The 12,911-nt window shown below is 46.8% G+C and overlaps 1 protein-coding gene across 4 annotated transcripts in view; it reads right to left on the bottom strand.

Annotated features, from left to right (window-relative positions):
* The window catches only part of ENOX1 (ecto-NOX disulfide-thiol exchanger 1), a 343,215-nt gene that overhangs the window by 190,208 nt on the left and 140,096 nt on the right, over nucleotides 1-12,911 (bottom strand). Inside the window, exon 2 of one of the 4 annotated variants that reach the window (XM_027557163.1) lies at nucleotides 11,691-11,774. The exons of the other annotated variants lie outside the window; for them this stretch is intronic. The gene's annotated coding sequence lies outside the window, so the exon portion shown is untranslated. The remainder of the gene's footprint in view (nucleotides 1-11,690; nucleotides 11,775-12,911) is intronic. 4 annotated transcript variants of the gene reach the window in all.

Below are 12,911 nucleotides of genomic sequence, written 5' to 3' on the forward strand. Positions count from 1 at the left end.
CCCCTCTCCTCTGAGGTGCTCATGTCCAGCTGGTGCCTCAGGCCCTTGGGAGGCCTCACTCTTTGCTTGGCTGAGCTGACAGGTCAGCTATGCCCAGAGGCAGGTGAGGAAGGGACAACTCCAGGCTCTGTTTGCTAAGACAGGCCAGGACAGAGGCCCAGCACCAACTTTTCCTTTCCCAGAAGAAGCCTGTTAGAGCTTTCTTCTAGCTACTTCGGGTGTTTCCGCTTCTCTTCTGGGCTGAACGGAAGCAGCAGGGTGATCCTGCTCTATGACCCCAAGAGGACCACTGGCCCATTTATGAGGAGATTCATTTAATCTGACTGCATACCAGCCTCACTTCAGTAAAAGGAGGTGGGGTTTTGGGTTTGGTTTTTGCCTTTTTTTTTTTTTTTTTTAAAGAAACCCTCCATGTAAATGCCAAAGAAGCATTGTCTTTCAAAGCAGTGGCCCTGACATCCTAGGCCCTTCTTCTATATAATCATGGCCCTCAGTATCTTTGTCTCTCACATGGGGCTTTGAGTGGACAGTCTCTGCAAGCACGAACCTCTGAGGACTCCAGGATTCTGCACTGATAACTGCTCAAAACAAAGTGAGGTACAAATATCAAAATTTGGAAGTGACAGAGACAGGTCTAACACTCTGCTTATTCACTTGAAATTTTCATGAAGTTTCAGTCTTATTCCCATTTCACAGATAAACTAATCAAGGCTTAAAGCCGGAAAGTCAGATTTCCAACATCATAGAGCAAATGAATGGCAGAGTCAGAACTAGGGCCCAGGTCTCTGGCCCTGGTTTTAAATATATCTCTTTTTATAACCACTTGAAAGTTTCCACTGAGAATGACCCAACACTATCATTCACATAATGCGTGCCACTACTACAAATGTACTCTACTCTTTAAAAAAAAAAAAATCAAGATACAGCCTTCTGATCCAGATGCCAGTTCTAAAGGAGAAGGTCCAGAATAGAACAGCTTCCAATGTCATCATCACTGACATAACTTACTGGCTGCTAAGGAGAACATATTAGAAATAGACATATTGCCAAGGGGAATATTGGCACGGTGATGCCTTTATTTAATCTCGTTCCATACATGAGATTTGTCTGTTTCTTTCCTGGCCTGGCTCTTACTATTGTTTGCCAACACAGGGTGATTTAAGGCTGAAACCACTCAGGACTGCAAACCCTGAAATGAGGGCTCCATGAATGGCAATAACCAGATGTTTCCCCAAATGAGATGAGGGGTCCAGCCCTTGAGTTCTCTTTTAGTTGTAGCAGACTTCTGTTTTCTTTTTGAAGGCCAAATAAATAAAGACATCTTCAGAAATAGAAACAAAAGATTAACAACTCTTGAGTAAAAATCTGAATACACAGCAAGAGTTACTTTGCTTTTTCTGAGATGTGAATACAAAGAGATTGGGGAGGGCTTAATGAAATCCGCATGGTGAGTGCAGTAGTCTGAAAAGCACTTCGCAAGGAATTAGTGCTTAAATTATGTTGGACCTCAAAGAATCTGAGATTCTGTATTTGAGGGAAAAAGGTAAGAAAGATTAGACTTAAAAAATTATGAACCCATTACTTTTTAACAATATATGAACACATGAAAACTGTTTTCTCAAACAGCACAGGAGTGTATTTTGGACGGATGCATTAAAGAAAATGCACAAATTTTGAAGGTGTGAGAGACACGTGCATAACAAGACAAAGGTGAGGAGACAATGGATGCTCTTAGAGTCAGTTCCTCGTCTTGCTTTGAACTTGAGAGACGGTGAGCTCTAATTCCACTCAGGGAAAAGAGGGAGGAGGTGGGAAACTGCAGCAAGAAATAATTCGATTCAGCTATGGCAAACCTGGAGATTGTATTCAAAAGCAGAGACATCACTTTGCCGACAAAGGTCCACATAGTCCACGCTACGGTTTTTCCAGTAGTCATGTACAGATGTGAGAGTTGGACCATAAAGAAGGCTGAATGCCGAAGAACTGATGCTTTTGAATTGTGGTGCTGGAGAAGACTCTTCAGAGTCCCTTGGATGGCAAAGAAATTAAACCAATCTATCCTAAAGAAAATCAATCCTGAATATTCAACGGAAAGGCCTGATGCTGAAGCTGAAACTCCAATACTTTGGCCACGTGATATGAAGAGCCAACTCACAGGAAAAGACCCTGATGCTGGCAAAGGTTGAGGGTAGAAGAAGGGGGTAGCAGAGGATGAGATGGTTGGATGGCATCATCAACTCAGTGTACATGAGTTTGAGCAAACTCTGGGAGACAGTGAAGGACAGAGGAGCCTGGCATGCTACCGTCCACTGGGTTGCCAAGAGTCAGACACGACTGAGTGAATGAACATGACAAGTATATAATAGAACTTTCTTCTACAGTTTTTATCTTTAGAAACTATACTTAAGCAAGAGGAAGCATCACTTATTGCCAAGTTTGCAGCCAGGTCCAGCTGCTCTCTGTATGGCTAGCTGCGATCACAGAGACAGCAAGGCTGTAGCTCAGAAAATATTTTAATTGTCTTTCCCCAATTGGACAAGACAAAAACAGAAACAAAAATCCTGTTGAATCGGTTTAGTGTTTTATCAACCAGATGACCATTTTTCAGAGGGCGACTTGCGGTTTGTGTTGCAAGCTTTTGAGGTATGGCAGTCGAATCCATCCATCCATCCATTCATTTGACACATGCTGAGCGCATACAATTGCCAGGATCTGGAGTGACACAGGTAACAGCAACACATTCCCCACTTGGGAGAAATCACAGAGTTTGAAGAGAGCAGGAAGGATGAGGACCACCCTCAGCAGAAGAGCTGAGACATGTGAACGGAGGTGCAAAGGGCTAAGAGTTGTCCAGGAAGGGGCCAGCCAGGGGGAGCCTGATAGGAGAAGTCCGAATAATCCTGAGGCCACAGTACAGGGAGCACGTGACGGTGTGGCCGTGATGTGATGAGGGGATCTTGCCGTTCGAGCCAGTGTGGCACCACCGGATGGTGGCCACTGAAGGCCAGGTGTGCCCTCTGCCAGGCCAGAGGCCCTGAGCTGGGTTCTGTGCTGCCCTCCATCCCTCCTGCTCTCTTCAACTGCTGCCCCGAGCAGTGGCTTTCCCCTTTTCTGTCCTTCCAGGCATTGCCTCAGTAAAGAATCTCATATTTAAGGTGAGCACTAGATCCCATTTGAAAGAAAGGCAATGCATAGTATGGTCAAGGCTGGACAGAACTGAGTTAGGTGTGGGCTGGACTGTGGCCGAGTGGACGGACATATGCTGTCAGTGCCAAGAACAAGGGCAGCCCAGGAGGCAGGACACAGCGCCCCAAGAGAAGAAAAGAGAAAAAAAGGTGGGAATCAGGCCAACTGGTAGCACTTGAGGTCTGGTGATGGCGAGAGATCGTGAGCAGCAGATAAAACACGAAGCCAGGCTGGCCGACTTTGCCAGGAGACACTGTCCGCAGGTCACAAAGCCTGAGCCACCCTGGTCCACGGCTCTGACTCATTCCAGGGGAAACTGGAGTTTGGCAACAACACTATGGGGTCACAGGTCAAGAAAAACTAGGCAACTGGGCAGGTTACCTGAGTGGAGACTCAGGCTGGAGAAGTAAGACACTCCAAGATGCCAGGAGTGACGCCTGGGGTTTGCAGGAGGAAGCAAACACTCTGGTTATAGGTCCCGGAGTACAGGGCAGGGCACTGCCAGGTCAACCCAGCGGGATGCTGAGTCCCAGAAGCAGGGTGCTGGGGTCCCCTTCCTCCTACCAGAGGAAGCCCAGGGAGCTGCCAGGCATGGGGTTCAGGGCCCAGGGCATGTACAGGCAGAGACAGGCAGGAGGGGTCCCAAGAGACGTGCAGTAACTCCCCTCCTTTCTCAAGAAGTGCTGACTCAAAACAATGGGATATATGGGGACATTCTTTTTCTTGGAGTTGAGGATGGTGATGCTGTTTTTCACAAGGGTTTCTCACTGCAATTGACAAGTCTTGCTTCCGTAAGATCAGTTAAGCTTATGGATTATTAAGGCAATGCTTTTTTCCAATCCAGGTCTGCCTTTCCTTTAATAGCCTTAAAAATCATTTTATGATCAACAGGGAAAAGCAGATGCTAAAAAGGGTGACCTTGAAGTAGACAGATGTGGGCACAGCCAGGTGAACAGAAGTTAAGTTCCTCAACTCCTCTCAGCTTCAGCATCTTCATTAGGTAAAGGCGAACATGAACACTGAACACACTACATCCACAAAACGGGAGCATCAGAGAGGACAGTCTTCAGGACAGTCGGGTACGGACCTGTAAGTGCCCGCGTCTGCAGTCAGACGGCCTATGGGCAGGCCCCTGGGTCTCCCACGTACTGGCTGTGTGACCTCAGGAAACTGAACTAACCGTGTTAAATCTCACTTATAATAGCCATAAAATGGGGATAATCATATTTCAACCTTAATATTCTTGGGTGGATTAAACAGAATTAAATAAAAACCCAAAGTGTTTAACATAACATCTAACATATGGTCGACAAACGGTAACGGTTGCCTACGACATTAGTATGGATTTTCACATCTACTTAATGTAACCTTAAATAAGTATGTTATCAACACTGCAGACACATAAAACATCACCATGGGGCTCCCCTGGTGTTTCAGTGGTAAACAATCCACCTGCCAAAGCAGGAGACATGGATTCCATCCCTCATGCGGGAAAATTCCACATGCCTCAGAGGAACTGAAGGAAATTGACCCTGAATATTCATTGGAAGGACTGATGCTGAAGCTCCAATATTTCAGCCACCTGATGCAAAGAGCAAACTCATTAGAAAAAACCCTGATGTTGGGAAAGACTGAAGGAAGGAGAAGAAGGGGGTGACCGAGGATGAGATGGTTGGATGGCATCACTGACTCAATGGACATGAATTTGAGCAAACTCTGGGAGATAGTGGAGGAGATAGTGGAGATTGCAAAGAGTCGGACATGACGTAGTGACTGAACAACATCTAAGCCCATGCGTCACAACTACTGAGCCTGTGCTCTGGAGCCTGGAAACCACATGACGGAGCCCATGTGCCACAAAAACTGAAGCCCATGCATTCTAGAGCCTATGCTCTCAACAAGAGAAGCCGCTGCAATGGGAAGCTCGTGCACTGCAACGGAGATCAGCCACTGCTCGCCAGAACTAGAGACAAGCCCGCACAGCAGCGCTGTAGTGTTCGCTGAGTCGTGTCTGACTCTCTGCGACCCCATGGACTATATAGCCTGCCAGGTTCCTCGATCCACAGGATTCTCCAGGCAAGAACACTGGAGTGGGATGTCATTTCCTTCTCCATGACCCAGCACAGCCAAAAATAAATAAATACATAAAATTATCTTTAAAAAATCATGATGATGGTAAATTTCATTTGACTAACATTTGAATGCTGGACTTTGGCTAGGTACTTGGCCTGCAAAGACAAAGATGGAAGTCCTTTCTTAGTGAAATCAACAGTCTAGTGGCAGAAACAGCTATACAGAAAATGACAATACCGTGGGAGAACTGTTGCAGAACATTTAACCAAGAGGTGCTATGGAAATACAGAGAAGGGGGCATCGGAACCCGTTTGGGGCAGGGGTTGTCATGGCTTAAACTGTGTCCCCCCAACAGGTGTGTTGAATTCCTAATTCCCCTAGGAAGCTGAGAATGTGACTTTATTTAGAAATGGGTCTTTGCGGATGTGATCAAGTTAAGGTGAGGTCATACTCTGCTTAGGGTGGGCCCTATCTAACAGGACTGGGGTCCTTATAAGAAGAGGAAAGACACAGACAGACACACAGAGAAGATGGAAGCAGTGACTGAGAGGAGGAGGCTGCAAGCCAAGGAGTCCAGCGGAGCACTGACGAAAACCAGCAGCTAGGAGAAAGGTGCGAAACAGGTTCTCCTCTAGATCCTTCAGACATAAGACAGCCCAGGCAACACCTTGATTCCGGACTTCTCGCCTCCAAAACCATGAGAGAAGACATTTCTGCTTTAAGCCCTCCCACTCTGTTCTCTGTTACGACAGCCCTAGGAGACTGATCCAGAGGGACAGCGTCATTGAAGGAATCCAAGAAGGGGGCAGGGGTGACAGCTGACCTGAGTCTTAAAAAGGATGGCTTCTACATATGCACTGGGCATATAAAAAAGGTATTTCCACAACATCCTTATCAGGATCAGAAACATAAAGATAGTTCTAAATATTCTCTTAGAAGAAGGGTTCAAAGCCAGCCCCCTGTGGGCAGAACAGCCCTTCGGTTTTTCCTCTGTGGAAATACAATCCTAGAAGACTGCCATATATTTGTTGAGAACAATCTGATCACAAAGATTGTACGTTAATGTAATTGTGTACTTTTAAACAGCTATGTGAGGCTTCCCAGATGACGCTAGTGGTAAAGAACCTGCCTGGCTATGCAGGTAGATGTAAGAGACACAGGTTTGATCCCTGGGTTGGGAAGATCCCTTGGAGGAAGGCACAGTAAACCCCTCCAGTATTCTTGCCTGGAGAATCCCACCGACACAGGAGCCTGGCGGGCTACAGTCCATGGGGTCACAAAGAGTCGGACACAATTGAAGTGACTTAGCATGCATGCACACGAACTAGCAGAATCTTGAGGAAAGCAAAATTGAAAATGCTGCTGTGATCTTCCTGAAGAGACTGGGAGGCGGAGAGGTGTGTGCCATTTAATCCCAAGGTGCATATCCCAAGTAAGCTCCTGGAGCCCCGCCCGGCTGTGCACGCCTTACAAAGACCTCATCCCATCAGTAAAGCCCCCTGTCTCCTATGGCAGATGCAATGCTGGCAGTTAGAGGAAACGCAGCTGTCAACAGCTAACTTGAGACAGAAGATCTGTGCCCGTGTCTGTAAATATGACATGACGCCAAGTGAACGGGATTTTTTCAGAACTTCTGACCCAAACTGGTGCAGGGAAGAACTGACGGCTGGAAAGGGCTCTGTCAGATTTTTCTACTAACGTGCATGTGGGAACCAGACACGTTCTGATGGAGTGGGAGGTAAACGCCCATCAAAGGTTCTGGGAAATTCATTCACCCTGAGGGCCGGGGGATTTGAATTTTCTGCCAGGGCAGTTTGGGTACAGAGGCCCGAGCTGTCCCACTCCAAGGGAGCCGCTCTGTGTCCCCTGGGCTTGTGGAACACACTCCTCAGACACAATGGCCTCACCAGTGAGGCATAAAGATGGTGGACGGTGCCTGCCAGGCAGGATGGGCTCGATCAGAGAAGGAAGCAAAGGCGACTGGGCATTATCACGGACCATCACATCTCAGAGTTGCAGGGGACTCGGGCATTTCCTAGTCCTACCATCTCAATTTGGAGATGAGAAAACCCAGAGAGGTGAAGTGACTTGCCCAAAGCAACAGAGCTGAAGAGGCATACAGCTGGAACTGGAATCGAAAGTCCTGGGCTTGGTCATTGTGCGTTTGCAGTCTCCAACGCCTCTGCATCCTGCCTTTATTGGGATACACCTAATGACAACCACCTCTGTATTTGCTGCCTCCCAGGATAACCCATTCTGTTGTCCAACTTTTAAAATTTTTTGATGTAGATCATTTTCTAAAGTCTTTATTGAATTTGTTACAATATTGCTTCTGTTTTATGTTTCAGTTTTTTGGCCTGGAGGCATGTGGGATCTTAGCTCTTCCATCAGAGATTGAACCCATACCCCCTGAGCACCGGAAGCTGAGACTTAACCCCTGAACCACTAAGAAAGTCCCTCTAATGGTTTTCACTATGAGATACTGACTGATACGCAGAGAAGAATTGATGCTTTCGAACTGTGGGGCTGGAGAAGACTCTCGAGAGTCCCTTAGACAGCAAGGAGATAAAACCAGTGAATCCTAGAGGAAATTAACCCTGAACATTCATTGGAAGGACTGATGCAGAAGCTCTAATACTTTGGTCACCTGAGGCACAGAACTGACTCACTGGAAAAGACCCTGATGTTGGGAAAGATCGAGGGCAGGAGGAGAAGGTGGCAGCAGAAGATGAGATGGTTGGATGGTGTCACCGACTCAATGGACAGAGTTTGAGGAAACTCTGGGAGATGGTGAAGGACAGGACAGAGGAGTCTGGCGTGCTGCAGTCCGTGGGGTCGAAAAGGGTTGGACACGACTGAACAACAACTATCTATCTGCTGTCTTTGGCCTGGACTCCTGGGCTATTCCCAGGTCGAGTTCTCTCCCACCTTTACTGCTCAAACCCATGGAGAATGGTCACAGGAACACCTGAGTTTCCTCTCAGCCGCCCTGGGCATCCTGCTCCCATAGTCCTTCTATGTGTGACTGTCCTCGAAGACCCGCTTTCCTGAGGTCTAGGGGTTTTCTCTAGAAACAAGCCATGCAGACACTGGCCCCTCTGATCAGGAGTGCTCGCTCCCTTTCTGAATTCTAAACTCTGTGGTTTTGCTGACTGGGTGCATCGTGACTGAAAGACAGTGGTCACGTTGGAGTGCCCACTCTGTGCCAGGCGGTGCCCCCAGCTTCATGTCTGTTCGTGATTTGGGTCTTTCTGGCAGTTCCGTCACAAAGGTGACATCCATCGAAGGACCCCAATCAACTGGAACACGCGTCTGGTCTCCTCAGGGTGCTGTCGTGCAGCACGCAGTTGGTACTGTGAAACAAAACAGACAATTCTGCATTCTGCACTGAATTGCCCTGATCTGTGTTTTTTAGGTTCTTCTCCTGTCTTGAATGTTCCCTCCTGGGCCTTCAGCGTCTTATACGAAAGCAGGACAAGTCTTTCAGTAAGTTCCTGCCCCATCCAATTCCCCAGCAAATTTCTCTTTGCAGGTCATGCTTGGCTACAGGAGACAAGATGCCCTTAGACATATCCCATTTAGTTGCCTTCCCCTTAATGTTTATTTCTTCTGAAAGCTTTGTTGTTCATTGGCTCCAGTTTTGAGGGCCATTGCCAAGTCTCCTGGCATACAGGGTGACCCCTATTTCCTTGTGTTGGGAACTTATCAGTTCAGTTCAGTCACTCAGTCATGTCTGACTCTTTGTGACCCCTGGACTGCAGCAAGCCAGGCTTCCCTGTCCTTCACCAACTCCTGGACTTTACTCAAATTCATGTCCATCAAGTTGGTGATGCCATCTAACCATCTCATCCTCTGTTGTGCTCTTCTCCCCCAACTTCAATCTTACCCAGCATCAGGGTCTTTTTCAATGAGTTGGCTCTTTGCATCAGGTGGCCAAAGTATTGGAGCTTCAGCTTCAGCATCAGTCCTTCCAATGAATATTCAGGACTGATTTCCTTTAGGATTGACTATTTGGATCTCCCTGAAGTCCAAGGGACTCTCAAGAGTCTTCTCCAACACCACAGTTCAAAAGCATCAATTCTTCAGTGCTCAGTCCTCTTTATGGTCCAACTCTCACATCCATACACGACTACTGGAAAAACCATAGCTTTGACTAGACAGACCTTTGTTGGCAAAGTAATGTCTCTGCTTTTTAATATGCTGTCTAGGTTTGTCATAGCTTTTCTTCCAAGGAGCAAGTGTTTTAATTTCATGGCTGCAGTCACCATCTGCAGTGATTTTGGAGCCCAAGAAAGTAAAGTCAGCCACTGTCTCCACTGTTTCCCCGTCTATTTGCCAGGAGGCGATGGGACCGCACTGAGTTCTTTCCCCTGCTCTGCAGCCTCCTGGCCCTCTCCCGCTTGTTTCTGTGTCTTGGCTGAATGTTCTCCACGGCAAACTATTTACAGTGTATAGGACATCCACCCTACTCCAGTCCGCCGAGATGTTCTTGAGCAGATGAAGTAACTTTAGGGTTTTCCTTTTTTGGGGGCCACATCACGTGGCATGTGGGATCTCCTAGTTTCTTGACCAGAGATCAAACCCATGTCCCCTGCATTTGAAGTGTGGAGTCTTCACCACTGGACCCCCAGGGAAACCCCTTTCCTATTTATTTCACTGGTACCTGCCCTTCCTCTCAGTTTCCAGTTTGTAACCTCTTGTGGGCAAATATCCAGGGTAGGCCTTTTAGACAGACCTACCCTTGAAGGGTTTTCTACGCCATCTTTTTCCCTCCCCATGGCTATTTAGGCTCGCATTAGCTCTCATCCTGGAGAAGGAAATGGCACCCCACTCCGGTACTCTTGCCTGGAAAATCCCATGGATGGAGAAGTCTGGTGGGCTCCAGTCCATGGGGTCGCTAAGAGTCGGACACAACTGAGCGACTTCCCTTTCACTTTCATGCATTGGAGAAGGAAATAGCAACCCACTCCAGTGTTCTTGCCTGGAGAATCCCAGGGACGGGGGAGCCTGGTGGGCTGCCGTCTCTGGGGTCGCACAGAGTTGGACACGACTGAAGCGACTTAGCAGCAGCAGCAGCAGTAGCTCTCATCTGGAGCGCTGTGAAAGCCTCTTTGTCTGCCCAGAAGCTTCTTTTCCCTTCCTCCCTCTTCTCCTGCCCTCCCCGACCCCTGCTCTCTCCCCCTTCATCCCCTTCTCACCCTCCTGGACCTGGGATCAGCCAGTGATGCTCACAGGAGGCCCACAAGAATAGACCCTAATTGGGGCCTCTAAATTGCTTCTTTCAAACTTTTCACATCCCTATCTCATTAGCCGATGATTAATTTTCTCTCTGTACGATGTTAAGTGACTTTGTACACCAGGACTGTTACATAATGATAGGGGGGAAAGGACTGAATAGGCTCGTGGTGTTCTCGGCTTTGTCCTCACTGACACGTTTATGGCAAGGGAGCAGAAGTAGAGGTGAAACGCTGTTGAACGCTGAGAAATATTTTTGACTCTTCAGTCAAACACGTAAGAAGCGGTTTTTAATTTTTACCCATTTATTTATCTGATTGGTGAAGTGAAAGTGAAGTCGCTGAGTCGTATCCGACTCTTTGCGACCCCATGGACTGTGGCCTACCAGGCTCTTCCCTCCATGGGATTCTCCAGGCAACAGTACTGGAGTGGGTTGCCATTTCCTTCTCCAGGGGATCTTCCCGACCCAGGGATCGAACCCGGGTGTCCCACATTCCAGGCACTTTAACCTCTGAGCCACCAGCGACACCTTTATCTGTTTATCTGCCCAACTTTCCAAGAAGTAGGCACACTCCACGTGTACGTGGGAAGGCTAGAGAGTTTATGTCCACATATTTGTTTCTGGCATTCAATGCCTCTTCATTCTGCAGAGACGTTTCCTCTTCTTCAAAGTCAGGGTAATTGCCAGGCGTGATATTGATATAAAGCCCGCTGTTCAGTTCAGTCGCTCAGTAGTGTCCGACTCTCTGTGACCCCATAGACTGCAGTACACCAGGCTTCCCTGTCCATCACCAACTCCTGAAGTTTACTCAAACTCATATCCATCGAGTCAGAGATGCCATCCAACCATCTCATCCTGTGTCGTCCCCTTCTCCCCCACCTTCAATCTTACCCAGCATCAGGGTCTTTTTCAATGGGTTGCCTCTTTGCATCAGATGCAGAGGTGGTATTTCACAGCCTCGAAACGTCTTTATAGAGATCTTACCTGTGAAACCTACATCTTTCCAAGGTAATATACAGGACCTAACCTTTTCATTTATCAACCTTAGTTTCAGTTGCAAAGGCATCTGGGAGATAGGTAACATCTCATAAATTTAAACAGGAACAAAGGCAAGCATATTCAATGTGTAGCGTCACAGAAAACATTCACGGCATATTATCTTAAACAATTTATGTAGGTTTCGATTTAAACTTACTGTTTGATGGGGCTCAAGGAACACATAGTTGGTCTCTTTCAATAAGATCAGCACAGGGCTGTGGACTTGGAGAGAAAATAGAGCCTAAAATAAACAAATGGGACCTAATTAACCTTAAAAGCTTCTGCACATCAAAGGAAACTATTAGCAAGGTGAAAAGACAGCCTTCAGAATGGGAGAAAATAATAGCAAATGAAGCAACGGACAAACAACTAATCTCAAAAATATACAAGCAACTCCTACAGCTCAACTCCAGAAAAATAAACGACCCAATCAAAAAATGGGCCAAAGAACTAAATAGACATTTCTCCAAAAAAGACATACAGATGGCTAACAAACACATGAAAAGATGCTCAACATCACTCATTATCAGAGAAATGCAAATCAAAACCACTATGAGGTACCATTTCACACCAGTCAGAATGGCTGCGATCCAAAAGTCTACAAATAATAAATGCTGGAGAGGGTGTGGAGAAAAGGGAACCCTCTTACACTGTTGGTGGGAATGCAAACTAGTACAGCCACTATGGAGAACAGTGTGGAGATTCCTTAAAAAACTGGAAATAGAACTGCCTTATGATCCAGCAATCCCACTGCTGGGCATACACACTGAGGAAACCAGAAGGGAAAGAGACACGTGTACCCCAATGTTCATCGCAGCACTGTTTATAATAGCCAAGACATGGAAGCAACCTAGATGTCCATCAGCAGATGAATGGATAAGAAAGCTGTGGTACATATACACAATGGAGTATTACTCAGCCATTAAAAAGAATACATTTGAATCAGTTCTAATTAGGTGGATGAAACTGGAGCCTATTATACAGAGTGAAGTAAGCCAGAAGGAAAAACATAAATACAGTATACTAACGCATATATATGGAATTTAGAAAGATGGTAACAATAACCCGGTGTACGAGACAGCAAAAGAGACACTGATGTATAGAACAGTCTTATGGACTCTGTGGGAGAGGGAGAGGGTGGGAAGATTTGGGAGAATGGCAATGAAACATGTAAAATATCATGTAGGAAACGAGTTGCCAGTCCAGGTTCGATGCATGATGCTGGATGCTGGGGGCTGGTGCACTGGGACGGCCCAGAGGGATGGTATGGGGAGGGAGGAGGGAGGAGGGTTCGGGATGGGGAGCACATGTATACCTGTGGCGGATTCATTTTGATATTTGGCAAAACTAATACAATTATGTAAAGTTTAAAAAATAA

This window comes from Bos indicus x Bos taurus, chromosome 12 (assembly GCF_003369695.1).
Source record: "Bos indicus x Bos taurus breed Angus x Brahman F1 hybrid chromosome 12, Bos_hybrid_MaternalHap_v2.0, whole genome shotgun sequence".
NCBI classification, from domain to species: domain Eukaryota; kingdom Metazoa; phylum Chordata; class Mammalia; order Artiodactyla; family Bovidae; genus Bos; species Bos indicus x Bos taurus.